The following is a 25406-nucleotide window of genomic DNA, read 5'->3' as shown; positions in this document are numbered from 1 at the left end:
CACACCTAAATTGCATTTTTAAAACTAGGTAGCTCAGTTGAAGACTTTGGAATATATTTAGTAAACCTGTTGCAAATTCGAACCAAAATGTGTGAACTTCCCTGTCACCGTTTGGGTTATTTGCAAAGACTTAAGGCATGACTAATGCTTCAGTTAATCTGATTTACATAAATAAAGTACAAAATGATGCCGCCTGATATTCAGTGTGTATAATAGCAGCTTCAGGGAAAAAAAAACATTACAGTGTGTTTCTGCCAAGCAACATGTAATATTGATGCAAATATCGGTAGTTCTGTAGGCTTGCAGATTTGGATTTGTTAAATGCCGCATCTATATATCGATTGTTTTATTTATGTATACATATACATGTACGACATACATATCTTGCTGATATATGCATGACCCTAATGCAGGTAAATTATATACATGGATGGATGAGTGAATATACTTTACACTAGAGAGCACACTTACTCCAGAAAAAGGAGAGCAAAGAATATGTGAAGGTGGGGCAAGTGGTTGAGTGCTTAGGGATGGGTAGCAGTCGTGTGAGGTGGATTGTTGGGGTGGAATAAAGGTTTGAGAAAAGAAGGCGACCTATGAAGTGCAAAGTGAGAGAATGGAAAATGATAAAGGTGTTGGCGCAAAAGAGATTGTGTACTTTCACTCCTTCGTCGCAAAAATATAAAGAATTTAAAGGCAAAAGGCAGTGAAGGAACCAACGGAAACTGTCTATTTATGTGCGTTTGTGAGAGGAAGAGAAAAGGAAAAACAAATTGAGTATGTGAAAGAGAGAGAGTGTTATCCTATTTCGTTTAAGTACCGCTATAATTTGTCTAATCTCTACGGAAAATTGCTACTGCCTTCCAGTAAATCGTCAATTTCCTGTAAAAAGCTGTTAATCACACACTGATGTTGACCTGGGGACAGAATATTATACCTTCATATTGAGGAGATGCATATTTATTTTGTGACTCAAGGAAACCAAATGTTATTTTATCTTTATTCATTCAAATACATTCATTTTAGGATTTGTTTTCGATATTTTATGCAAACTGAGAGATGTCGTTGGAAATTAGCAGATCAGAATATTTTACGACGTGGTTGGCTTGTCAAATTGAAAAGTGTAGACCTTGCACTACTGTAATTGACATAAATGTGATGGAGATAGTCTGAAAGTATGTTCAGTCTGCAGTTCATAGTAAAAGTGTGACTTTTTCTTGAACTCCAACAGACTTATGTCAAGATTCTTTTGAAGGCAAATTGTACATGGCAGGCTGCCAAGATTCTTCTCCCAAGGTTTTCAAACTGCATTTTAAAATGCAATCACACAAGTATGTAGGAGTGAAGTTTTCCAATAAATTCCATAGAATGTGTGTTGACTGAGAAGCATCTTTCATAGCACCACAAGGCACTGTTGTCGTTTTCCAGTACAAGCATAATTTTTCTTCCTACCTGTAGAGCTGCACTCCTCTAACGAATACAATTGTGTACCAAAGATGACACCTGCCTGCCCACCAAAAAGTCATTTGAATTATAGACAGTAAGCTAAGACCATCTGCAAACGGCTTAAACTAACATAATTGTCTCATCCAGAAAGGAGAGGGATTAGACCCAACAATGGCCTAAGGTTTTATTTTGATTGCAAAACCTCAGACCACAGTTTACGCTTTAGTACTCCTCACTTTGCAATGTCAAATAAAGCATAAAGGAATCCAACTTGAACCAATAGTCAGGCATTAGTGCTAACAAGAACCTGAACATGGAGATGAAAAATATGGGAATTATTCCTGGAGACACTTTGCAAATCTGAGTGTGGTCAAGGCACAATTAAATATACCATCAATTTACATTAAACAAACAAACAAACAAACAAACACAGAATACGGCATGGCTAGAAAATGACCGTCACCCAGTTTCATTTGTCTAGGGACAGCTAGATCATGATTTAAAAATAAAATGAAATTCCCCTGTTCTTAGCAGGGAGAAGAGTTTTTTATTTTTTTTTATTTTAATATGTAATATTGTTTTCATCTTGGACCTGAATCTTTGTGAAGAAGAAAGGATTCTTTCCAATGTCCATGGCTGCTGCTTTATCTTTTTCATACTTTCTGGGTTTGGAGTGTATAATGTGCAGCTTCTATTATATATATATATATTTTTTTTTTTACCCAAAAGAAGCTTTAATTTTATGTGAATTGTTTGCTATCACTCTTGCTCTTGTGATTGGGACAGTGCTGCTGTCCATGCACAAATGAATACAAAAACATCCTAGTATTTGTAGTCTGAATTTGACCTCCGATCCAAACCCAACCATTTATCCTGATTCAGCCCTCTTTTGAAATCAGTTATAAACAGTATGAACTATTTTTATTTAAATATTTTAATATTTATCAAATACATTTTTGAATTATTTATTGAACTCTGAAACCATAGAAAGGAATAATGTTGTGGGACCTTCCAAGTAGTAATAGGTGAGGGTAAAAGCAAATCCCATAGAAAATACTATACAATAAGCTTTAAAATTCTTTCTTGCTGATTTGGTTGATACAACACACTTTTAGGTCATACTAATTGACTTTTGAGTTGATTTCCACAAAAATCTCAAATTCCAGAAAGGTTTATTATAATCATTTCAAATAACTTGACCAAAGGCATAATCCAGGCCATGTCCAAAGTCCGGACTGCGGGCCAAATCCGGCTCCAGGTCAGATTTCATACGGCCCGCAGGTTCGGTCTTATCATGTATTATTTATGGCCAGCCTGCACTGTCAAACGGAATAAAAAAATCATGAAACTCGAAACTGTAATTCCTCCTATTACCAAAAGGCGGCGGCACTACCCGCTCCGCTCATCTCTGCCATGGCGACTGCGAAGAAAACGAGGAAAGTTGACATTCAGGGCCGTCGATTTCAAGAGAAATTGGAATTACAACACTCCTTCACTGAAAATCAAGGCAATTGTGTTAGTCTAATTTGTAAAGAGACAGTTGCCTTGTTTAAGGATTTCAACATAAAGAGATACTATCAGACTAAACATGCTAACGCATACGACAAGCTAACAGGGAGTGACCACGCTGATAAAGTGAAGCAGCTCGAAGCTGAACTGGCATCACAACTGCGATTCTTCTTGCTATGAGTCAAAAGTAAATATTACTAATGCAAGCTACAAAGTGGCCATGTTAATACTGTTGATGTTATGAACCTGTAGCCGGAACACAAATTATTACTTTCTGAAAGATATTGTAAATGACAAGAGCAAAATTCACTTGTTTTAAGTTTTAAGAATAACAGAAAACTTTGAATTACTTATAACTCCTGTTTAAAATGTTCATGAGGCAAAAATTATTTTAAACTCATGTAAATTTAAGGTATTTCATACAGTTTGTCCAATGGTATCTGACTCTTCAGATATTAATGAAAGGCAGAATTCGTTTTTTTTAGAGTTGCTCATATCTGCCTGAGTGGCTTATATTTGGTTATTTTGTCATTTGAAAAATAAAGACAATTGTAATAATGAAACTTGTTTTATAACAGTGTGTATTTGCATGAAATTTCTGGAGTTAAAAAATGTCCGAAAAAACTATTGGCCCGTGGGCCCCTTCACTTTAACAAATCTGGCCCTCCTGGCAAAAAGTTTGGACACCCCTGTACTATAGTAAATCAGCTACAAAGACGGTTCATTCTTTCCGCACAGAATTGCATGACGCCATCTTTAGCGACGTCTCTGTGAAATGCGCTCCAAGAGCCTCAACCTCATTTCCCTTAATGTATTCCTATGCACTGCTTCCCGAATCGCTCCTCTGTGCATATGAGATAATTTACTTTGGCAAATGTTGCCAGTGACATGCTCTCTGTCTTCTGCGCATCTTTTGGGGTGTGTATGTTCACAAACCAGACAGACTGTGCCTGCATTTAAAATGTAATATGAACGCTTACGCACGCATGCACGCAGGCACGCACACGCACAAATGGATTTCATCCAAAAATCCCAATTGACCATCGAGACTTGTGGTTTGGGCCAAAGTGATAAATAGAACCCATTCTCCCATAACAACTACAATTATTTTAATGTGTAGCACTAGACATTTAAAAAAAAAACTGCAAGGAGAATGTTTGAAGCAGAAGAACTCTACAATCGTTGAGGTGGAAAAAAAGGTTTGCTCCACTGATATTTCTATGTCATATAATTTCAATACAGTAGAACCTCTGACTTCGACCATAATTCGTTCCAGAAAACTGGTCAGTCACCGATTTGGTTGGAGTCTGATAAAATTTTTCCCATAACAAATGATGGAAAATGATTAAACCGTTCTGACCCTTTTGCTTAATAATTAGTAATTTCTGTGATATCTAATACACTTATACACTCGTTATTAAAAAGGTTGTGGACCACTGTTGTGCGGCACCGCTTTGGTGGGCGGAGGGATATGTGATCAGTCACACGGTCACTGGGGAGAAGAGTGGTGTGTTGATCCCATGTTCGTCTGCCAGGCAAAAAGCGACATATAATTGACACAAAAAAGAGACAGAACGAGATCAAGACGGATATTACTGAAGAAAGGAAGCTTTTATACTCAACTAGAGATGTCCCGATCAGAATTTAAGGCCTTCGATCCCGATCCGATCTTTTAACCTCAAATCCGATCCGATTCGAGTTCTGATCCAATATTTTTCCTTTAAAACTGAAATTTCCATCCATCCATCTTCTTCCGCTTATCCGGGGTCGGGTCGCGGGGGCAGCAGCTTTAGGAGGGACTCCCAGACCTCCCTCTCCCCGGCCACTTCATCCAGCTCATCCCGGGGGATCCCAAGGCGTTCCCAGGCCAGCCGAGAGACATAGTCTCTCCAGCGCATCCGGGGTCTCCTACCGGTGGGACATGCCCGGAACACCTCCCCAGGGAGGCGTCCAGGAGGCATCCTGATGAGATGCCCGAGCCACCTCACCTGGCTCCTCTCAACGTGGAGGAGCAGCGGCTCTACTCCGAGTCTCTCCCGGATGACCGAGCTTCTCACCCTATCTCTAAGGGAGAGCCCGGACACCCTGCGGAGGAAACTCATTTCGGCCGCTTGTATCCCGGATCTCGTTCTTTCGGTCACGACCCATAGCTCGTGACCATAGGTGAGGGTAGGAGCGTAGATCGACCGGTAAATCGATAGCTTTGCCATTTGGCTCAGCTCTCTCTTCACCACGACGGACCGGTACAGAGTACGCATTACTGCCGACGCTGCACCGATCCGCCTGTCGATCTCGCGCTCCATCATGCCCTAACTCATGAACAAGACCCCCAGATACTTGAACTCCTCCACTTGGGGCAGGATCTCATCCCGGATCGGGAGAGGGCATTCCACCCTTTTCCGACCGAGGACCATGGACTCGGATTTGGAGGTGCTGACCCTCATCCCGACCGCTTCACACTCGGCTGCGAACCGCTCCAGTGAGAGCTGGAGATCACGGCCTGAAGAAGCCAACAACACCACGTCATCTGCAAAAAGCAGTGACGCGATGCTGAGGTCCCGAAACCGGACCCCCTCAACGCCTCGGCTGCGCCTAGAAATTCTGCCCATAAAAATTATGAACAGAATCGGTGACAAAGGGCAGCCTTGGCAGAGTCCAACCCTCACTGGGAAGGAATCCGACTTACTGCCGGAAATGCGAACCGAACTCTGGCATCTGTGATACAGGGACCGAACCGCCCTTATCAGTTGGCCCGGCACCCCGTACTCCCGAAGCACCCTCCACAGAACCTCCCGAGGGACACGATCGAACGCCTTCTCCAAGTCCACAAAACACGTCTACTTGTTGGGCGAACTCCCATGCACCCTCGAGGATCCTGCCGAGGATGTAGAGGTGGTCCACTGTTCCACGGCCAGGACGAAAGCCAAACTGCTCCTCCTGAATCCGAGGCTCGACCTCCCGACGGATCCTCCTCTCCAGCACCCCTGAATAGACCTTACCAGGGAGGCTGAGGAGTGTGATTCCCCTGTAATTGGAACACACCCGCCGGTCCCCCTTCTTAAAGAGGGGAACCACCACCCCAGTCTGCCAATCCAGAGGCACCATCCCCGATGTCCACGCAATGCTGTAGAGGCGTGTCAGCCATGACAGCCCCACAACATCCAGAGCCTTTAAGAACTCCGGGTGGATCTTATCCACCCCCGGGGCCCTGCTACTGAGGAGTTTTTTAACTGCCTCAGTGACTTCGACCTCCAAGATTGGAGAGTCCGCCTCAGAGTCTTCAGGCCCTGCTTCCACAATGGAAGGCGTGTCGGTGGAATTGAGGAGGTCTTCAAAGTATTCCCCCTCAGCAGGTCAGCAGCACACCATCTCCACTGTAAACAATGTTGACAGTGTACTGCTTCCCCCTCCTGAGACGCCGGATGGTGGACCAGAATTTCCTCAAAGCCGTTCGGAGGTCATTCTCCATGGCCTCGCCAAACTCCTCCCACGCCCGAAGCCGCGTTCCGCTTGGCCATTCGGTACCTGTCAGCTGCCTCCGGAGTGCCGCAGGCCAAAACGGCCCGATAGGACTCCTTCTTCAGCTTGACGGCATCCCTTATCGCCGGTGTCCACCAGCGGCTTCGGAGATTGCCGCCACGACAGGCACCAACAACCTTACGGCCACAGGGGCCTCAACAATGGAGGCGCGGAACATGGTCCACTCGGACTCAATGTCCCCTGCCTCCCCCGGGACGTGGGAAAAGCTCTGCCGGAGGTGGGAGTTGAAGCTCTTCCTGACAGGGGATTCTGCCAAACGTTCCCAGCAGACCCTCACAGAGCGTTTGGGTCTGCCAGGTCTGAGCGGCATCTTCCCCCACCATCGGAGCCAACCCACCACCAGGTGGTGATCAGTTGACAGCTCCGCCCCTCTCTTCACCTGAGTGTCCAAAACATGCGGCCTCAAATCTGATGACACGACTACAAAGTCGATCAACGAACTGCGGCCTAGAGTGTCCTGGTGCCAAGTCCACACATGGACATCCTTATGCTTGAACATGGTGTTCATTATAGAAAATCCGTGTCAAGCACAGAAGTCCAATAATAGAACACCGCTCGGGTTCAGATCGGAGGGGCCGTTCCTCCCAATCCCGCCCTTCCAGGTCTCACTGTCATTGCCCACGTGAGCATTAAAGTCACCCAGTAGAACGATGGAGTCCCCAGAAGGAGCGCTCTCCAGCACTTCCTCCAGGGACTCCAAAAAGGGTGGGTACTCTGAGCTGCCGTTCGGTGCATAGACACAAACAACAGTCAGTACCCGTCCCCCCACCCGAAGGCGGAGGGAGGCTACCCTCTCGCTCACCGGGGTGAACCCCAATGTGCAGGCGCCCAGCCGGGGGGGAATAAGTATGCCAACACCTGCTCGACGTCTCTCACCGTGGGCAACTCCAGAGTGGAAGAGAATCCAGCCCCTCTCGAGAGGGCTTGTACCAGAGCCCAAACTATGTGTGGAGGCAAGTCCGACTATGTCTAGTCTGAACTTTTCTGCCTCACACACCAGCTCGGCTCCTTTCCAGCCAGAGAGGTGACATTCCATATCCCTAGAGCCAGCCTCTGCAGCCGGGGATCGGACTGCCAAGGTCCCCGCCTTTGGCTCACTTTGCACCCGACCCCTTTGGCCCCTCCTACAGGTGGTGAGCCCATAATGCTATAGTGATAACTTCTATACGCACGATACTATTATACATGTCAAAATAGGCTGCTCTGTTAATGTTTCGAGTACATTTACGGATCAATACGGAAGGGAAACATAGGTAAGCAGTACCAAGGTGTTAGATCGAAACCTAGTCAGTTCTAATCATTTTTTAAGCCCTCGTTTGAGAAACGCGATTGTTTACACTTTGCTGAGGCTCATGGGAGTCTGCGAGCTGAGACTCATGGGAGTTTGCGGGTGGCTAATGCTATAGTTATAGCTGCTATACCCACGATGCTATTTCACGTTTTAATAGGCTGCTCTGTTAATGTTTCGAGTACATTTACGGATCAATACGGAAGGGAAACATAGGTAAGCAGTACCAAGGTGTTAGATCGAACCTTAGTCAGTTCTGATCATTTTTTAAGCCCTCGTTTGAGAAACGCGATTGTTTACACTTTGCTGAGGCTCATGGGAGTCTGCGAGCTGAGACTCATGGGAGATTGCGGGTGGCTAATGCTATAGTGATAGCTGATATACGCACGATGCTATTTCATGTCAAAATCGGCTGCTCTATTTCGAGTAAATTTACGGATCGATATGGACGGGAAACATAGGTAAGGAGTACCAAGGTGTTCGATCGAACAGTCAGTTCTGATCATTTTATAGGATAGTTTGAGAAACGCGATTGTTTACAGAGGGCCCATTGGTTATTGGCTAGTGGATGCATATCGCAACCCTAGTCAACCGCAGTTTGTTGCAGTATAGCTTCTATTTTATGCGCCTTATAATCCGGTGCGCCTTATATATGGACAAAGTTTTAAAATGGGCCGTACATTGAAGGTGAGCCTTATAATCCGGTTCGCTTTTTGGTCCGGAAAATACGGTAACTAAGAATACTAAAACATGTATATTATAATCCAAACCAGCGGCGCCTGGAAAGCAGACTTTAAACCGATGATGATGATCAGTCTTCTTTGTCACAATAAAAGTGAAAGTTTTTTAAATCAGTCGGAGGTATAACAAAAACAATTTTTAAAGACCAGTCTATATTGTCTTAAGTAAAATAAAATTCTGACACTGGACTGAGGTAGAGAAAGAATGGATAAAAATCAATTATTTAAAGATTGGTTTATATTCCCAGGTGAGAGGCTGGATCTCTGTGCTGTTATTACAATATCAACTGCAGACGAGAAAACCGTCTCACTAGCAACTTTTTCTTGCTCTGATTTCGGAGCAAGTTGTGAATATTTGGCTGCTGTTGTGGTTTTACGGTCCGGACTGAGTGAGCTCGGTGCCAGCATGTTATCTCATATACACTAGCTTGTTTGACGTGTTACAGCTCTTTCCTACAAACAGTTTCATTAAATACGACAAACAACTTGCGTTCGGGTAACGACCCGACCAACATCCTCTGTCGTCTAAATCGGAAATCCAAAATGTCTCCACATGGCCGACCCGAATGTGGCTGAGGGTGCTCGTTCGGATTTGTCTGTCATTGCCGTCAACCCGTGTGTGAGGTTAAGTTGCATTCAAGGTCTTCTCGGAATTATGATGTGTACGGTCAAACCCCAGTTCTCTTTGTGTGTGCAGACAAAGACCTTCTGCACGTACAACAACGACAAACCTTGGTTTACACCGAACCTCAGGATGCTGCACAAAGTCAAGGAGGAGGCCTACAGGAGTGGCGACCGGGACCTGTTCATAGACCAGAAACACACTGAACCGAGAGGTCAGGAAAGCCAGAAGGTGTTACGGGGAGAGCCTGGAGAGACACCTCTCTGCCAATCCTGATCCCTCAACAGTGTGGAAAGGTCTGCAGAGCATCACGGGCTTCAAGGAACAAACCCCCTGTCCTATGGAGAGCCCAAGGCTTGCTAACCAGCTAAACAGGTTCTACTGCAGGTTTGATCGGTCCTTCCACACAACAGGACCTCCTGCAGCACAATCTACATACTCACCTCCCCCCACAACCACTCTGTACACACCTCCGTCACCGTTGTCACCTACTCTCTCTCTTCCAGAGGCCGTGCCCGCACTCCAGATCCGCGAGGAGGAAGTGCGCCAGACGTTCCAGAGACAAAAGATCAGGAAGGCACCGGGCCCAGACGGCGTGTCACCTTCCTGCTTGAAAGTCTGTGCTGAACAGCTGGCACCCACCTTTGCATGGATCTTCAACCGTTCCCTGGAGCTGTGTGAGGTGCCCTCGTGCTTCAAGAGCTCCACCATCGTTCCAGTGGCCAAGAAGCCCGCCATCACAGGTTTGAATGACTATAGACCTGTCGCTCTGACATCTCTGGTCATGAAATATTTCGAGAGGTTAGTGCTGAACCACCTGAAGGATGTCACGGGGTCCCTGCTTGACCCCCTCCAGTTTCTCTACCGGGCAAACAGGTCGGTGGATGATGCAGTCAACATGGGACTGCCCTACATCCTGCACCACCTGGACACCTCAGGAACGTACGCCAGGATACTGTTTGTGGACTTCAGGGCCATTGCTTCCGACATCCTCCAACAGAAGCTCATCCAGCTCGCGGTGCCTGCCTCCACCTGTCAGTGGATCACCAGCTTCCTGACCAACAGGAGACAGCGTGTGAGGCTGGAAAGCATCACATCTGACACCCGGACCACCAAATCTGGCGCCCCTCAGGGGTGCGTCCTCTCCCCACTGCTCTTCTCTCTCTACACAAACGATTTCTCCTCAGATGACTCTCCTGTGAAGCTCCTGAAGTATGCAGACGACACCACTGTCATTGGACTGATCCGGGACGGTGATAAGACTGCGTACAGAGAGGAGGTGGAGCGGCTGGTCCACTGGTGCAGCCAAAACCACCTGGAGCTGAACCCGCTCAAGACCGTGGAGATGACAGTGGACTTCAGGCGAGACCCTTCACCACTTTCACCCCTCACTATCCGCAGTAATACTATTCTCTCCTCAGACACCTTCAAGTTTCTGGGAACCACAATCTTTCGGGACCTGAAATAGACCAGCCACATAGACTCTGTCCGGAAGAAGGCCCAGCAGAGGCTTTACTTCCTGAGACAGCTCAAGAAGTTCAACCTGCCGTGGGAGCTGCTGAAGACCTTTTACACTGCCATCATTCAGTCTGTCCTCTGCACCTCCATCACTGTCTGGTTTGGATCGGCTTCCAAACAAGACAAGCACAGACTGCAACGGACAATCACGACTACAGAAAAGATAATTGGAATCAACCTCTCATCTATCCAGGACTTTTACCTGTCCAGGACCAGGAAACGTGCAAATAACATCTCTACAGACCCTTCTCACCCAGGTTGCAGTCTATTCGAGCTACTCCCCTCCGGATGGCGTTACAGAGCTTCATACGCCAAAACCAGCAGACACAGAGACAGCTTCTTCCCCCAGGCTGTCGCTCTGATGAACTCACACCACTCTTAGAGTCTCAGAGTCATTGCTATGTAATAACATCCTGCTCTCGGCGCCTTTTTAAGAATTGTCTGTATCGTGTACTATGTTTCCACTCTGCATCCATTGCAGCCTGGTCATCCTAGAAGAGGGATCCTCCCATCTGTGGTCTCTTCTCAAGGTTTCTCATTTCCCCTAGTCGGAGTTTTGAGTTTTTTCCTTGCCCTTCTGGGAGTTTAAGATCAGGGGATGTTTGAGAATATTTGTCATTTTTCGCACATGTCCCGAGTGTTGTTCGTCAACTAAATGTTGAAAAGAGGCCGAAATGTACCAAAGTCAAATTCCTTGTTTGGCACGCTCAAACATGGCCAAAAGAAATTCTTGAATCTTGAGTTGAATTGAGTTTTGAATCCAACTTTAAAACAATGTAGTGCAATAAATTCAGTCAATCATTATCTCAGTTGTTGTTTATTTACCCATGTAAGGTGTGAAACATACTAGTTAGTGTTATGATTAATGAATTTCCGTCATTATTTTAACTCCATTTGTTGTGAATGAGCAAGATTACATGTGTTGACTTTGGCCTTTCTTGAAATTAGATGCTCCCTTGACCTGACTTGCTTCATTTTTATTTCCACAGTATCTTAAGACTTGCTTGTGAGACATGCATATAAGACATTTTGAAAATGTATTGTTTTTAAAATGTGGATTGAGCAGGTTGGGATCCTTTACCATCATGAATCACTCAGGATTTCTCTTACCTATCTTTCTGAATGAGTTAATTCACACTTTACCCCCTCATCTCAGGGTGAATCTATTCTGTGTTTACACATAACCTGCTTTCTTTAATACCCCTCAGGTTAGATAGATGTGTGGAATCAAATATTCACAGTGTTCGATTTCAGAGCTCTCTAAGTGCCTAACCTAAGAGCTCGGGTTTACACGTCGTGTGCTGTACCTCCGTTCTTGAATACCCTTCTTGGCCACGGAATGCTATACCAAAGGCGGTGATCAGTGTTTTTCACTCATATTTGCTTTTAGTCAGTGAGTTCTAATGTATTTTTTATAATCATTAGACCTGGCTCTCGATAGTATTTGCATGCCCACACTGAAGGTACAATTTTTAACCTCTACCTTGTCTTTCCATAGCTGGAAACACCTACGGTAATAGCCAAGCTCCATGTTCTCACTTCTCACAAAATATCAAGCATTTATGGGCATTGCAGTGCAAGGATATGACATTGTAGTGGTCCGTGCATGTGTGCTTTTTAATGCACTATTCTAAATAGATTAAGTATTTACTTATTACCTCTTTCTCATTAAACCTCAGTTAAATGAGTTTTAAATTTAATTTAAAAAGTTACATTGTGAGGCGACACGGTGGAGCACTGGTTAGCGTGTCTGCCTCACAGTTTAGAGGGTGCGGGTTTGATTCCACCTCAGGCCCTCCCTGTGTGGAGTTTGCATGTTCAAGATTCAAGATTTAAGAAGAATTTATTCGCCATGTTTGAGCGTGCCAAACAAGGAATTTGACTTCGTTACATCACAGTCTCTGTTCAACATTTAGGTGACTAACAACACTCAGGACATGTGAAAATGACAAATGACAATATTCTCAGCCATCCCCTGATCTTAAACTCCCATGAGGTCAAGGAATAACTCTAATCTCCGACTAGGGGAAGTGGGAAACCTTGAGAAGAGGCCACAGATGGGAGGGTCCTGCTTCCAGGATGACCAGGCTGCAATAGATGCAGAGAAGACACATAGTGCAAACAGTGTAGACAATCCAAAAAGGTGTGGAGAGCAGGATGTTATAGCACAGCAATGACTGAGACTTTAAGAGTGGTGTGAGTTCATCAGAGCAACAGCCTGGGGGAAGAAGTTGTCTCTGTGTCTGCTGGTTTTGGCGTACAGAGCTCTGTATCGCCATCCGGATGGGAGTAGTTCAAACAGACTGTAACCTGGGTGAGAAGGCTCTGTAGAGAAATGGCTTGCACGTTTCCTGGTCCTGGACAGGTACAAGTCTTGGATAGATGGGAGTTTGATTCCAATGATCTTTTCTGCAGTCCTGATTGTTTGTTGCAGTCTGTGCTTGTCTTGTTTGGAGGCTGATCCAAACCAGACAGTGATGGAGGTGCAGAGGACAGACTGGATGATGGCAGTGTAGAAAGTCTTCAGCAACTCCCGCGGCAGGTTGAACTTCTTGAGCAGTCTCAGGAAGTACAGCCTCTGCTGGGCCTTCTTCCGGACAGAGTCTATGTGGCCGGTCCATTTCAGGTCCCGCGAGATTGTGGTACCCAGGAACTTGAAGGTGTCTGAGGAGAGTATGGTATTACTGCGGATAGTGAGGGGTGAAAGTGTTGAAGGATCTCGCCTGAAATCTACTGTCATCTCCACGGTCTTGAGCGGGTTCAGCTCCAGGTGATTTTGGCTGCACCAGTGGACCAGCCGCTCCACCTCCTGTCTGTACGCAGTCTCATCACCGTCCCGAATCAGTCCGATGAGAGTCGTGTCGTCTGCATACTTCAGGAGCTTCACAGGAGAGTCACCTGAGGAGAAATCGTTGGTGTAGAGAGAGGAGCTGTGTGGAGAGGACGCAACCCTGAGAGGCGCCAGTACTGGTGGTCCTGGTGCCAGATGTGATGCTCCCCAACCTCACACGCTGTCTCCTGTTGGTCAGGAAGCTGGAGATCCAATGACAGGTGGAGGCAGGCACCGCGAGCTGGATGAGCTTCTGTTGGAGGATGTCAGGAGCGATGGTGTTGAACGCCGAGCTGAAATCCACAAACAGGATCCTGGCGTACGTTCCTGGGGTGTCCAGGTGGTGCAGGATGTAGTGCAGTCCCATGTTGACCGCATCATCCACCGACCTGTTTGCCCGGTAGGCAAACTGGAGGGGGTCAAGCAGGGGACCCGTGACATGCTTCAGGTGGTTCAGCACCAACCTTTCGAAAGATTTCATGACCACAGATGTCAGAGCGACAGGTCTGTAGTGATTCAATCCTGTGATGGTGGGCTTCTTGGCCACTGGAACGATGGTGGAGCTTTTGAAGCACGAGGGCACCTCACACAGCTCCAGGGAGCGGTTGAAGATCCGTGCAAAGGTGGGCGCCAGCTGTTCAGGACAGACTTTCAAGCAGGAGGGTGACACGCCGTCTGGGCCCGGTGCCTTCCTGATCTTTTGTCTCCGGAACACCTGGCGCACTTCCTCCTCACGGATCTGGAGTGCGGGCACGGCCTCTGCAAGAGAGAGATTAGGCAACAGCGGTGATGGAGGTGTGGACAGAGCGGTTGTGAAGGTAGGGGAGTATGTTGATTGTGCTGCAAGAGGTCCTGTTGTGTGGGAGGACCGATCAAACCTGCAGTAGAACCTGTTCAGCTGGTTAGCAAGCCTTGGGCTCTCCACAGGACGGGGGGTGAGTTTCTTGAAGCCCGTGATGCTCTGCAGACCTTTCCACACTGTTGAGGGATCAGGATTGGCAGAGAGGTGTCTCTCCAGGCTCTCCCCGTAACACCTCCTGGCTCTCCTGACCAAAGGTCCTGCCTTGACTCCACTGTCCACTTCCTCACAGTCGTCACCACAGGCTTAGAAGTTTTTAGTTTCTGCCTGTAGGCCGGGATCATATGAACTAGACAGTGTTCCGAGAGTCCTAAAGCTGCACGAGCCACAGAGTGGTATGCATCCTTAATTACGGTGTAGCAGTGGTCCACTGTCTTTGCCCCTCTGGTGGGACACGTAATGTGCTGTCTGTATCTGGGGGGTTCGTGTGCGAGGTTCGCCCTGTTGAGATCACCCAAAACAATGATTAGTGAATTTGGTAGAAGTTTCTCCATGTCTGTCACCTGGTCGGCCAGCATCTGCGTGGCTTCACTCGCACGTGCGTGTGGTGGAATGTAAACAGCCGCCTTGACGATCGAGGAGAACTCCCGTGGTGAATAGAACGGTCGGCTGTTTATGAAGAGTGTTTCTAGGAGAGGGCTGCAAGACTCTTTCAACACCGTGACGTCAGTACACCAACGTTCATTAATGTAGAAACAGAGTCCACCTCCTTTTGATTTTCCGGTGAGCTCCGCGCTGCGGTCTGCTCGCAGCGGCCGAAACCCAGCTAACTCCACGGCGTGGTGGGGGGTGCGTTCGGTAAGCCACGTTTCAACAAAACACAGCGCGGCGGATCTGCTGAAATCAGTGTTCCTCGAAGTGAGGAGCAGCAGTTCGTCCATCTTGTTCGCCAGGGAGCGAACAATTGCCAGATGAATTGATGGTAGGGCAGAGCGGAACCTTTTCTGCCTCAGCTTAACAAGGGCTCCGGCTCGTTTTCCGCGCCGTCGTCGGCGTGCTAGCTTGTATAGCATCGCCGCTCCAGCTAAAAACTCCGGCAAACAGTTTGAATCGGAGAGGACAGGAGAGAAAATACCAGAAGAAGACTGTCCGATGTTTAACAGCGCTTCTCTGGTAAAAGTGATCCGGGATGGACAGCAGAGAACACAGAAAACACACAAAATAAGACAAAGAAGCAGAGAGCGACCCAAGGAGGCTGCCGTACGCTGCGCCATCTTGGATATCCCCGTGTTTTCCCCGTGCCTGCGGGGTTTTTCTCTGGGCACTCCTGTTTCCTACCACTTCCCAAAATAAATGCTTGATAGGCCGATTGAGCACTCCAAATTGCCCATTGTGAGTGCGAGTGTGGATAATTGTTCGTCTCTGTGTGCCCTGCAATTGGCTAGCAACCAGTTCAAGGTTTCGCCTTCCTACTGCCCAATGATGGCTGGGATAGGCTCCAACACGCCCGTGACCCCCGTGGGCACAAGCCGTACAGAAAATGGATAGATGGAAGTAAATTGTATCGTACTTCTAGTTTGCATTTTAGACCAGCAAGTTGTCAAAATTTATCCATTACCCTACAACAAATAAATTATCAATTTAATTTTAAAAATAATGTGCTTTGTAGGGCTGGGCAATATGGCTGAGTATTTCCCCTCCGTGAGTCGTCACCTTATCGTGGTGGAGGGGTTTGCGTGCCCCTATGATCCTAGGAGCCATGTTGTCTGGGGCTTCATGCCCCTGGTAGAGTCACCCATGGCAAAAGGGTCCTAGGTGAGGGGCCAGACAAAGCACGGCTCACCAAAGCCCCTTATGACAACAAACAAAAATTGACTTAGTTTTCCCCTCTGGAGCCAGGCCTGGAGGTGGGGCTTGAAGGCGAGCGCCTGGTGGCCGAGCCTTCGCCTATGGGGCCCAGCTGGGCATAGCCCAAAAAGAAAACGTGGGTCCCCCTTCCCATGGGCTCACCACCTATAGGAGGGGCCAAAGGGGTCGGGTGCAAAGTGAGCTGGGCAGTGGCCAAAGGCAGGGACCTTGGCGGTCCGATCCCCGGCTGCAGAGGCTGGCTCTAGGGACATGGAATGTCACCTCTCTGGCTGGAAAGGAGCCCGAGCTGGTATGTGAGGCAGAAAAGTTCAGACTAGACATAGACGGGGTGCCGAGCCAACTGATAAGGGCGGTTCGGTCCCTGTATCACCGATGCCAGAGTTTGGTCCGCATTTCCGGCAGTAAGTCGGATTTGTTCCCAGTGAGGGTTGGACTCCGCCAATGCTGCCCTTTGTCACCGATTCTGTTCATAATTCTTATGGACAGAATTTCTAGGCGCAGCCGAGGCATTGAGGGGGTCCGGTGTGGGGACCTCAGCATCTCGTCACTGCTTTTGCAGATGACGTGGTGCTGTTGGCTTCTTCAGGCCGTGATCTCCAACTCTCACTGGAGCGGTTCGCAGCCGAGTGAGAAGCGGTCGGGATGAGGGTCAGCACCTCCAAATCCGAGTCCATGGTCCTCAGTCGGAAAAGGGTGGAATGCCCTCTCCCGATCGGGGATGAGATCCTGCCCCAAGTGGAGGAGTTCAAGTATCTTGGGGTCTTGTTCACGAGTGAGGGCAGGATGGCGCGCGAGATCGACAGGCGGATCGATGCAGCGTCGGCAGTAATGCGGACTCTATACCGGTCCGTCGTGGTGAAGAGAGAGCTGAGCCAAATGGCAAAGCCCTCGATTTACCAGTCGATCTACGCTCCTACCCTCACCTATGGTCACGAGCTATGGGTCGTGACCGAAAGAACGAGATCCAGGATACAAGCGGCTGAAATGAGTTTCCTCCGCAGGGTGTCCGGGCGCTCCCTTAGAGATAGGGTGAGAAGCTCAATCATCCGGGAGAGACTCGGAGTAGAGCCGCTTCTCTTCCACGTTGAGAGGAGCCAGATGAGGTGGCTCAGGCATCTCATCAGGATGCCTCCTAGACGTCTCCCTGGGGAGGTGTTCCGGGCATGTCCCACCGGTAGGAGACCCCGGGACGACCCAGGACGCGCTGGAGAGACTAGGTCTCTCAGCTGGCCTGGGAACGCCTTGGGATCCCCCGGGATGAGCTGGAGAGACTGGCTGGGGGAGGGAAGTCTGGGAGTCCCTCCTAAAGCTGCCCCCGCGACCCGACCCCAGATAAGCGGAAGAAGATGGATGGAATATAAGTATTTCATATCAGTCTTGATAATTACCCGTAAATGTCAATTTTACTTGCTTCGATCCCACGCAACTTTCTGTCTTACGCGGATTGGTCACGGACCCCAATTCTTTTGTAATAGATACATTTTTAAGTTGTATTTCAAATGGATGGTATAGGGACACACAAAGCGCTAGTGAACAATTTAAAGAGGTTAGAAGTCTGTCTGTTTGACCTTTATGACTACTTTATTACACAGTCAGAGAATGGCCAGACACAGGAGTAAAATAAGTCGCTGTTTTATTTTCACTTCCATCCAACTCACATAGCATCAAAATGACTGACTCAATCTGTCTGATATTGTCATGTGCGTATTGCTTCTCATTTAATAAAATGTCAACAGACTTCGATGTGTGTGGAGAAAACGGACCCCTTCGGCTGTCCAACACCATGCTCAACCTAAATGGATTATCATGATCGACAGACGAGCGGGGCGACCAAGCCCATCTCCTAACCTCCCTTTGTCCTTCTAATAAAACAGTGTTTTATTAGAAGGAGGAAGGGAGTTTGGGCTCGGGAAGTTCCGGGACGAGACTGAAAATTTGAAATTGAAATATTTTCTCTTAAAAGTTACAACTGACGTTCCCACGTTTCTAAAGTCTGTAACTGTCATAGTCAAAGTGGAGTCGCACCAACAGTTCTCACAGAAATAGAACACTGGTTTAACAATACCGGAAGTGCCTCGCACATTTCACGCAAAGGATCATGGGTCATCGCAAAATGTGGATAGTCATCACCTAAAATAAATGGAAAGTAGAGAATGGTCCACACACAGCGAGAAGGAAATTGTAACTTGTGATCAATAGCTCCCCAGACTGGACGGTAAGTTAATAGCAAAGAACGAGATCCAGGATACTCAAGTCATTAAGGACAAACTCTTCAATCAAATCAACACATCTAATTGTTGTTGTTTTTTTACACTTTACAATAGTGTATTACAAATTTGTTGGTAACAAATCTTCTACCCATGTATTCGTTTGCGATGTTTCGGGTGGGTCCACTTGAAGGTGATAAATGTTTCATTCATATGCATATTTAATGATCACGTTAATTTATCATGAGTGTGCTGCAGTACCGCATAATTCAACACTTCAATGCATCTTAATATAAATGAGAATATTTCCAATTTTTACCGCACATGCATCCCAATGTTCCAGATTGCTCCATGTGAAAAACTTTCATAAGATTGTTGTTGGTTTTTTTTAATAAACAAAAAACATTGATTGGCAATGGAATAAAGTCTTAGCTAACAACAACCACATTTCTGCCTAGGTTGCTGAATGTGTCGTACCCCTGGGACATTGTGTATGCTCTCACACAGAGTGATTTTACATTTTTAGAACAGATGGTTACAGGAGGACTTGTGCAAGGCAACTAGTCATTCTCTCTGTTGCATATCATGTTGCATTCATGCCTGACTATAGCACCCCACAGTAGTTTATGAGCTGATCATCAGAGCAAAACACTGGACAGCGTTCTAATTTAAACTGTTGAGAGAGAGAGAGAGAGAGAGAGAGAGAGAGAGAGAGAGAGAGAGGGGGGGGGGGGGGGGAGAGAGAGAGGGGGGGGGGGGGGGAGAGAGAGAGAGAGAGAGAGAGAGAGAGAGAGAGAGAGAGAGAGAGAGAGAGAGAGAGAGAGAGAGAGAGAGAGAGCCGAACACACACTGTTTTACCAGAACATAATTGCAACTCCAATTCAAAATAGTAGCTACGTTGGCATTTTACATTCATGTAGATACATTAAAAAAGAAGCCTTACCTGTCCTGAAAAAGGATTTACCAGGATTGTCATTGTACTGTCCTTGCTAAAACACGTTAGCTTTGTTCAAGCTGGGCAGCAAGCAAACTCTTAATTGATGACGCAAGACGTCCTTCAATTGTTATGTTGCTTTAGTTGGGTATCTTGCCACCAAGAACAAAGTGAAACTAGAAAAGACAAAATAAGTGTCAGACATATACAGTAGTCGCTCGCTACATCGCGGTTCCATTATTGCGGCTTCAATACATCGCGGATTCCCCCCCCCCCCGAAAAAAACAACACACAAATTCAAAATAAACCTTCTAAATTGAGGAATTATGGCTCAAACGTTGCCCACACGCCAGCAGATGGCAGTGAGTGTCCAGACAATTGCAGTACGTGCACTTTCCGGGTTGCTACTCTTTGGTGGCCGTTTGTCTACCGTCGATAATCGGACGCGGAACAAGAGGTTTATACGGCTTCGTGCACCAACTGCACCCTTCTGTTAGAGAGGTTGTCCCTGCTAGAGGGACGTGTCCGCCAGTTAGAGCAGAATAGTGCGATAACAGTAGATGTGGCGGACACAGTCGCGGACTGTAGTCAGCCCGCTAGCCCCGTTAGCATTAGCCCCAAGCGGCTTGCTAATCGCGATGAGCCAGGTAAGACGCATAGCCGTCCAAAGTCATCTCGGTCTACCGGCCCTCGCACCTTGGTCATAGGTGACTCCATCACCCGAAATATCACGCTTAAAAATGCAGCCACTGTAATGTGTATTCCTGGGGGCAGAGCACCCGACATAGAAGCTAATCTTAGGGAGCTGACTCGCAATAGGACTAGTCAACAGCGTAGTTCCAACACTAGCTACTCGGATATAGTGATACACGTCGGCGGCAATGATGTTAGGATGAGGCAATCTGAGATCACGAAGAGAAACATAGCGAGGACTTGTGATCTCGCCAGAAAGATGAGTCGGCATCGATATTTGTCTCTGGCCCCCTGCCTGGGAGAGGCTCTGATGAGAGGTTTAGGAGATTAGTCTCCCTTAATCGATGGATGGCTGGGTTCTGTAAAAAGCAGGGACTGTATTTTATAGATAACTGGTCCTCCTGGGACTGCCCCGACCTGCTGAGGAAGGATGGCCTTCATCCTAACCGTGAAGGCGCCTTCACTCTTTCTAGGAATATAGATTACTGTTTGAGCCACTCATGACAGGTCACCTTAGAGCAGGACGGGCCCGGCAAAGGTGACTAGACCACCTGTCAAGATGGGTTTGGAGTCAGTTAAGTTAAAGTTAACTAGCGCTAAGCTAGACTTCCAGCATGCACATAGCTCCTTGTGTAGACTAGAGCGTCACAGTTTGAATAGTGCTACAGGACACGTGAACACACTTTCTACTGAGGTAGTAGACAAATCCAATCGCTCCACCCCGACCGGTATAGCTGATGATACGGTGCCTGTTTCAGATAATATTACATGTGTACCAAATATTTACTATAAAATTCCTACGGTCATATCGTCCCACCGCGCTAATAAACAATTGAGAGGTGATGTCAGGCCTAGAGAACACAATCTTACTTTCATTTTGTTTAAAAATCCTTTGATAAATATGAACCCTGATCAACCGATTACACTTAAACTTGGTTTTATGAATATTAGATCGCTTCATACGAAAGCAGTTCTCATTAATGACCTCATCACGGAACATAATCTAAATATATTTGGTCTTTGCGAGACCTGGTTAAAACCTAATGAACTGGTACCGCTTAATGAGGCCTCGCCTCCAAATTTTGTGAGCTTGCATGTGACGCGTCCTCGAAAAAAGGGTGGGGGTGTTGCCCTCATCTCAAATTCCGATCTTAGATTTACGCCTCGTTCGATTAACGTATTTAAAGCATTTGAAGTTCTAACTGTCCGATCCACCGGTTTACCGTCATTTTATCTTGCTGTTATTTACCGTCCACCTGGGGCTTACTCTGGCTTCCTGGATAAATTTTCAGAATTCGTGGCTGATCTAGTGACAAATGCGGATAATATAATAATCATGGGTGATTTTAATATCCACATGAATTTACCGTCAGAGTCACTTACTTCGGTGTTTCAGACTCTAACTGATACGTTTGGTTTTACACAAGCCGTACAGGTACCAATGCATAAGAATGGTAATACCTTAAATCTGGTATTATCCCGAGGACTGGCAACCTCTAATATAACAGTACTGCCATACACTACTGTTTTGTCTGATCACTACTTAATAAAATTAGAAATTTAAATTCTTAGTCAAAGACAAGAGAGCAATCAGAATTATAGCAGCTGTAATATTAACTCCATGACTGCAACTGCGCTATCTGAGCTACTGCCACCAGCAACTGCCGTATTTCCCTCATATACCAGCTCTATTCATAATCTTACAAATGAATTCAATGCTATATTGTTAAATGCCATCGACTCTGTGGCGCCGCTACGTCTGAAATTGATAGATTGCCTACTCTGTGGTTCACAGATGAAACACGTTTGCTTAAGCAATTAGCACAAATGCCGTTTAACCAAACTTGAGGTTTTTCATCAGGCATGGCGCGACAGCCTCCTGAAATATAAAGCTGCGCTTATCTTAGCAAAATTTTTTTTTTTTTAATTATTATTATGTTATTTTTCGCAGGTCATTAATCTCAATAAAAACAATCCTAAATACCTATTTGATACAGTGGCAAAGCTAACACGACGCCAGCCGACCCCCGATAGCTCCTTACACTCGGCCGACGAGTTCATGAAATTCTTTGCTCGAAAGATTGAATCCATTAGGGATGAGATCAAGATGACCATTCCGATCGCTCAGTCGGGACCGCCGATTACCGGCGCTGACGATCATGCAATCACCCTTTCAAATTTTGAAAGCGTGTCCCTCAAAAGGCTTACACAATTAGTTAGTGCGGCTAAACAAACAACATGTTTACTTGACCCGCTTCCAGCCAAACTATTTAAAGAATTATTTCAAATCTTAGGACCGTCCGTTTTAAAAATAATTAATCTGTCTGTCTCCTCTGGGATAGTGCCAACAACCTTTAAAACTGCTATCATTAAACCGCTACTTAAGCGACCAAATCTTGACCCGGACTGTCTCAGTAACTATAGGCTAGTTTCAAATCTCCCATTCACAGCAAAACTGCTTGAAAAGGTAGTAGCGCAGCACCTTATTGATTACATGGTCGCTAATAATCGATATGAATCTTTTCAGTCTGGTTTTAGAGCTAATCATTCCACTGAGACAGCACTTGCTAAAGTCACTAATGATCTCCTCATAGCTACAGATTCAAACACTTCATCGGTATTGTTACTACTCGATCTTAGTGCTGCCTTCGACACTGTTGACTTCGATATTTTATTAGAGCGTCTTAAAGGTTGTGTTGGTATTTCGGGGTCAGCACTAGGCTGGTTCCATTCGTATCTATCAGACAGGACGCACCGAGTGGTCCATGGCAATGCATCCTCTGAGCTCTATAAAGTTACGTATGGTGTCCCACAGGGATCGGTACTAGGACCAATTCTGTTTAATATTTATATGACTCCGCTTGGGGAGATATACGTAAATATAATATTAGTTTTCAATGTTACGCGGATGACACCCAATTATATGTGCCGTTATCAATGACAGATCCGCGGGACTGTTGTAATCTTGAGGCATGCCTTGCGGAGATCAAGCAATGGATGTCTCTCAACTACCTTCGTCTGAACCCAGATAAAACTGAGATGTTGATAATTGGTCCAGCTCGTTATCAACATTTATTTAAGGAAACCACTATAACTCTAGATAACCGTACTATCACTCAGAGTGATACTGTAACTAATCTCGGGGTAATATTTGACCAAACGCTCTCCTTTCAAAAGCACATTAAGAATATAACCAGAATAGCATTTTTTCACCTTCGTAATATTGCTAAGATTCACCCAATCCTCTCGACCGGTGATGCGGAAATTATTATACATGCGTTTATCATGTCGCGCCTGGACTACTGTAATGCATTATTCTCTGGTCTTCCCAAGTCTATTATCAAAAGTCTACAGTTAGTACAAAATGCTGCTGCAAGGCTGCTCTCACGGACAAGAAAATTTGATCACATTACCCCAATATTAGCCAACTTACACTGGCTCCCGGTCCATTTAAGATGTGACTTCAAGGTTCTTCTATTAACCTATAAATCATTGCATGGCTTAGCGCCTTCATATCTCGTCGACTTAGTTGTTCCTTATGTTCCGTCTCATAACCTTCGTTCGCAAAACGCTAGTCTTTTAGTGTCACTGAGGGCCAAGAAAATGTCTGCAGGGGCTAGAGCATTTTCTATTCGAGCTCCAGAGCTCTGGAATGCCCTACCAATGGATATTAGAACTGCTACCTCAGTAGAAACATTTAAGACACGTTTAAAGACATATTTCTATGATATGGCCTTTAATTAACCTGTAGTGGCCGATTCGGCTGGAGTTTGTTTTTGCTCCCTCTCCCCGACCCCACTCCCCCCACCCCTCCTCGGCTGGGGAGGTGGTTAGGTGACACCCAAGCTGACAGCGGCTATCTAGATTCTCGTGGACCAATTCAGCATGAGGGAACTGCAGCGGATTACCCTCCTAGAGGACACTGCCAGGACAATCGAGGGCGCCTCCGACAGCTCTTCGCTTTGGCCTGGACATCCACTTTTTTATTTTCATATTATGTATTTTATGTGCCCTCTGTGCATCCATTGCAGCCTGGTGATCCTGAAAGGGGGATCCTTCCATCTGTGGTCCCTTCTCAAGGTTTCTAAATTTTCTCTTGGTAGGTTTTTTTTTGTTTTTCCTTGCCCTTTTGGGAGTCCAAGATCAGGGGATGCTTTGAGAATAATTGTCAATTGATTGTTTATGTGAAGCCCTTTGAGACTGCTTGTGATTTTGAGCTATACAAATAAACTTGACTTGTACCTTTTTATAAAAGTTGTTATAATAAGAGTTCTAAAAACATATCTACAGTATTGTACCTTGTTATGAAAAAATATATAATAATAAAATAGTTCTTAAAACATATTTACAGTATGTACACTTGTACCTTGTTATAAAAAAGTTGTTATAATAATAAGAGTTCGAAAAGCAAATTTACAGTATGTATACTTTAGCTACAGCCACTATTCTGCCCCCGCTTGTGTGGCTGGCTCCTACAAGCGCGGTAGTTAACAGGTTTCCCAAGAAAAGCAGCATGACGTCAAAATCCTCTTCAAAAAACTTTACTTAAGTCACACTGTAAAACTGCAAGCAGCCATACAAAATATATCTCAGCAACATTCCCGAGTGCATTTACCCGACACGACACACTAAATGTATATAAATGGATCGATGAATATAAACGGATCGATTAGCTTACGGCTAACTCCTATGGCGAACTCAAAGGGAATGCTAACGCTTAGCATATACAAATGAACTCAAATGATACAAGTCAAATTTTTCTATGTTTACATCAGATACGTTTTAATAGTAATCTTATACAACAGTTAAACATAAAGTACGTACAGGCATATGTCTTCCTCGCCGTGCGATAAAGAACAATTTTCTCAGTTTTTCCATACATTCTGAGCTGTTCAGCTACGGCAACTATTGAGGTACAAAATGCACATAGTGCTGCTGTGATATTTGTGAAAACTAGAGGTCGTTGTTTAACCAAGGTGAACAATTGAACGGCACATCTACATGTTACACACGTATCATTAGTGTGAAGGCCTTCGCCTTCACACTATTGTTATTCTACTTTATTTTTCTTATTATTATTATTAAACAATTTATTCCTCCCACTTTTTTGACACCTAACTACTCCCACATGCTTTAACCGATTCACCCCATTCCAACTTACACACGTTCCAAAAATTCACGGCATGATTTATTTCATTCATTCTTAATGGCACATTCAACACGAGCCATGTTCCCGAGTGAGTCGAATCTAACATTGGCCGTTATTTTTTATTCATTCATTCATTTATTCAATTAATTTTAACACATTTTAATAATTTATTTCATTCAACATCATCATAATTAATTTAGTTTAATCATTTTATTTATCAGAATTTAACATTATTCCACCGCTCAATAGTAAGTCGCTGTTT

General features: G+C 45.7%; 1 long non-coding RNA gene across 2 annotated transcripts in view; it reads right to left on the bottom strand.

Moving 5' to 3' along the window:
- The window catches only part of LOC147050586 (uncharacterized), a 29405-nt gene extending 4456 nt beyond the window's left edge, over positions 1-24949 (bottom strand). The window contains exons 1-3 of one of the 2 annotated variants that reach the window (XR_015067275.1): positions 24820-24949; positions 19312-19478; positions 17578-19041 (exon numbers count right to left, since the gene is read on the bottom strand). This is a non-coding gene — a long non-coding RNA (uncharacterized LOC147050586). Of the gene's footprint in view, positions 1-17577; positions 19042-19311; positions 19479-24819 lie in introns of those variants that run through there. The other variant, XR_015067276.1, reaches the window with a different exon arrangement.
- Between the last annotated feature and the right edge of the window lie 457 nt (positions 24950-25406).

The sequence above is a fragment of the Syngnathus leptorhynchus genome, chromosome 9 (genome assembly GCF_054491065.1).
Source record: "Syngnathus leptorhynchus isolate UIUO chromosome 9, UIUO_Slep, whole genome shotgun sequence".
Taxonomy (NCBI): Eukaryota; Metazoa; Chordata; class Actinopteri; order Syngnathiformes; family Syngnathidae; genus Syngnathus; species Syngnathus leptorhynchus.
The sequence above is the reverse complement of the archived record's forward strand: the minus strand, read 5'-3'. Positions and strand labels throughout refer to the sequence as shown.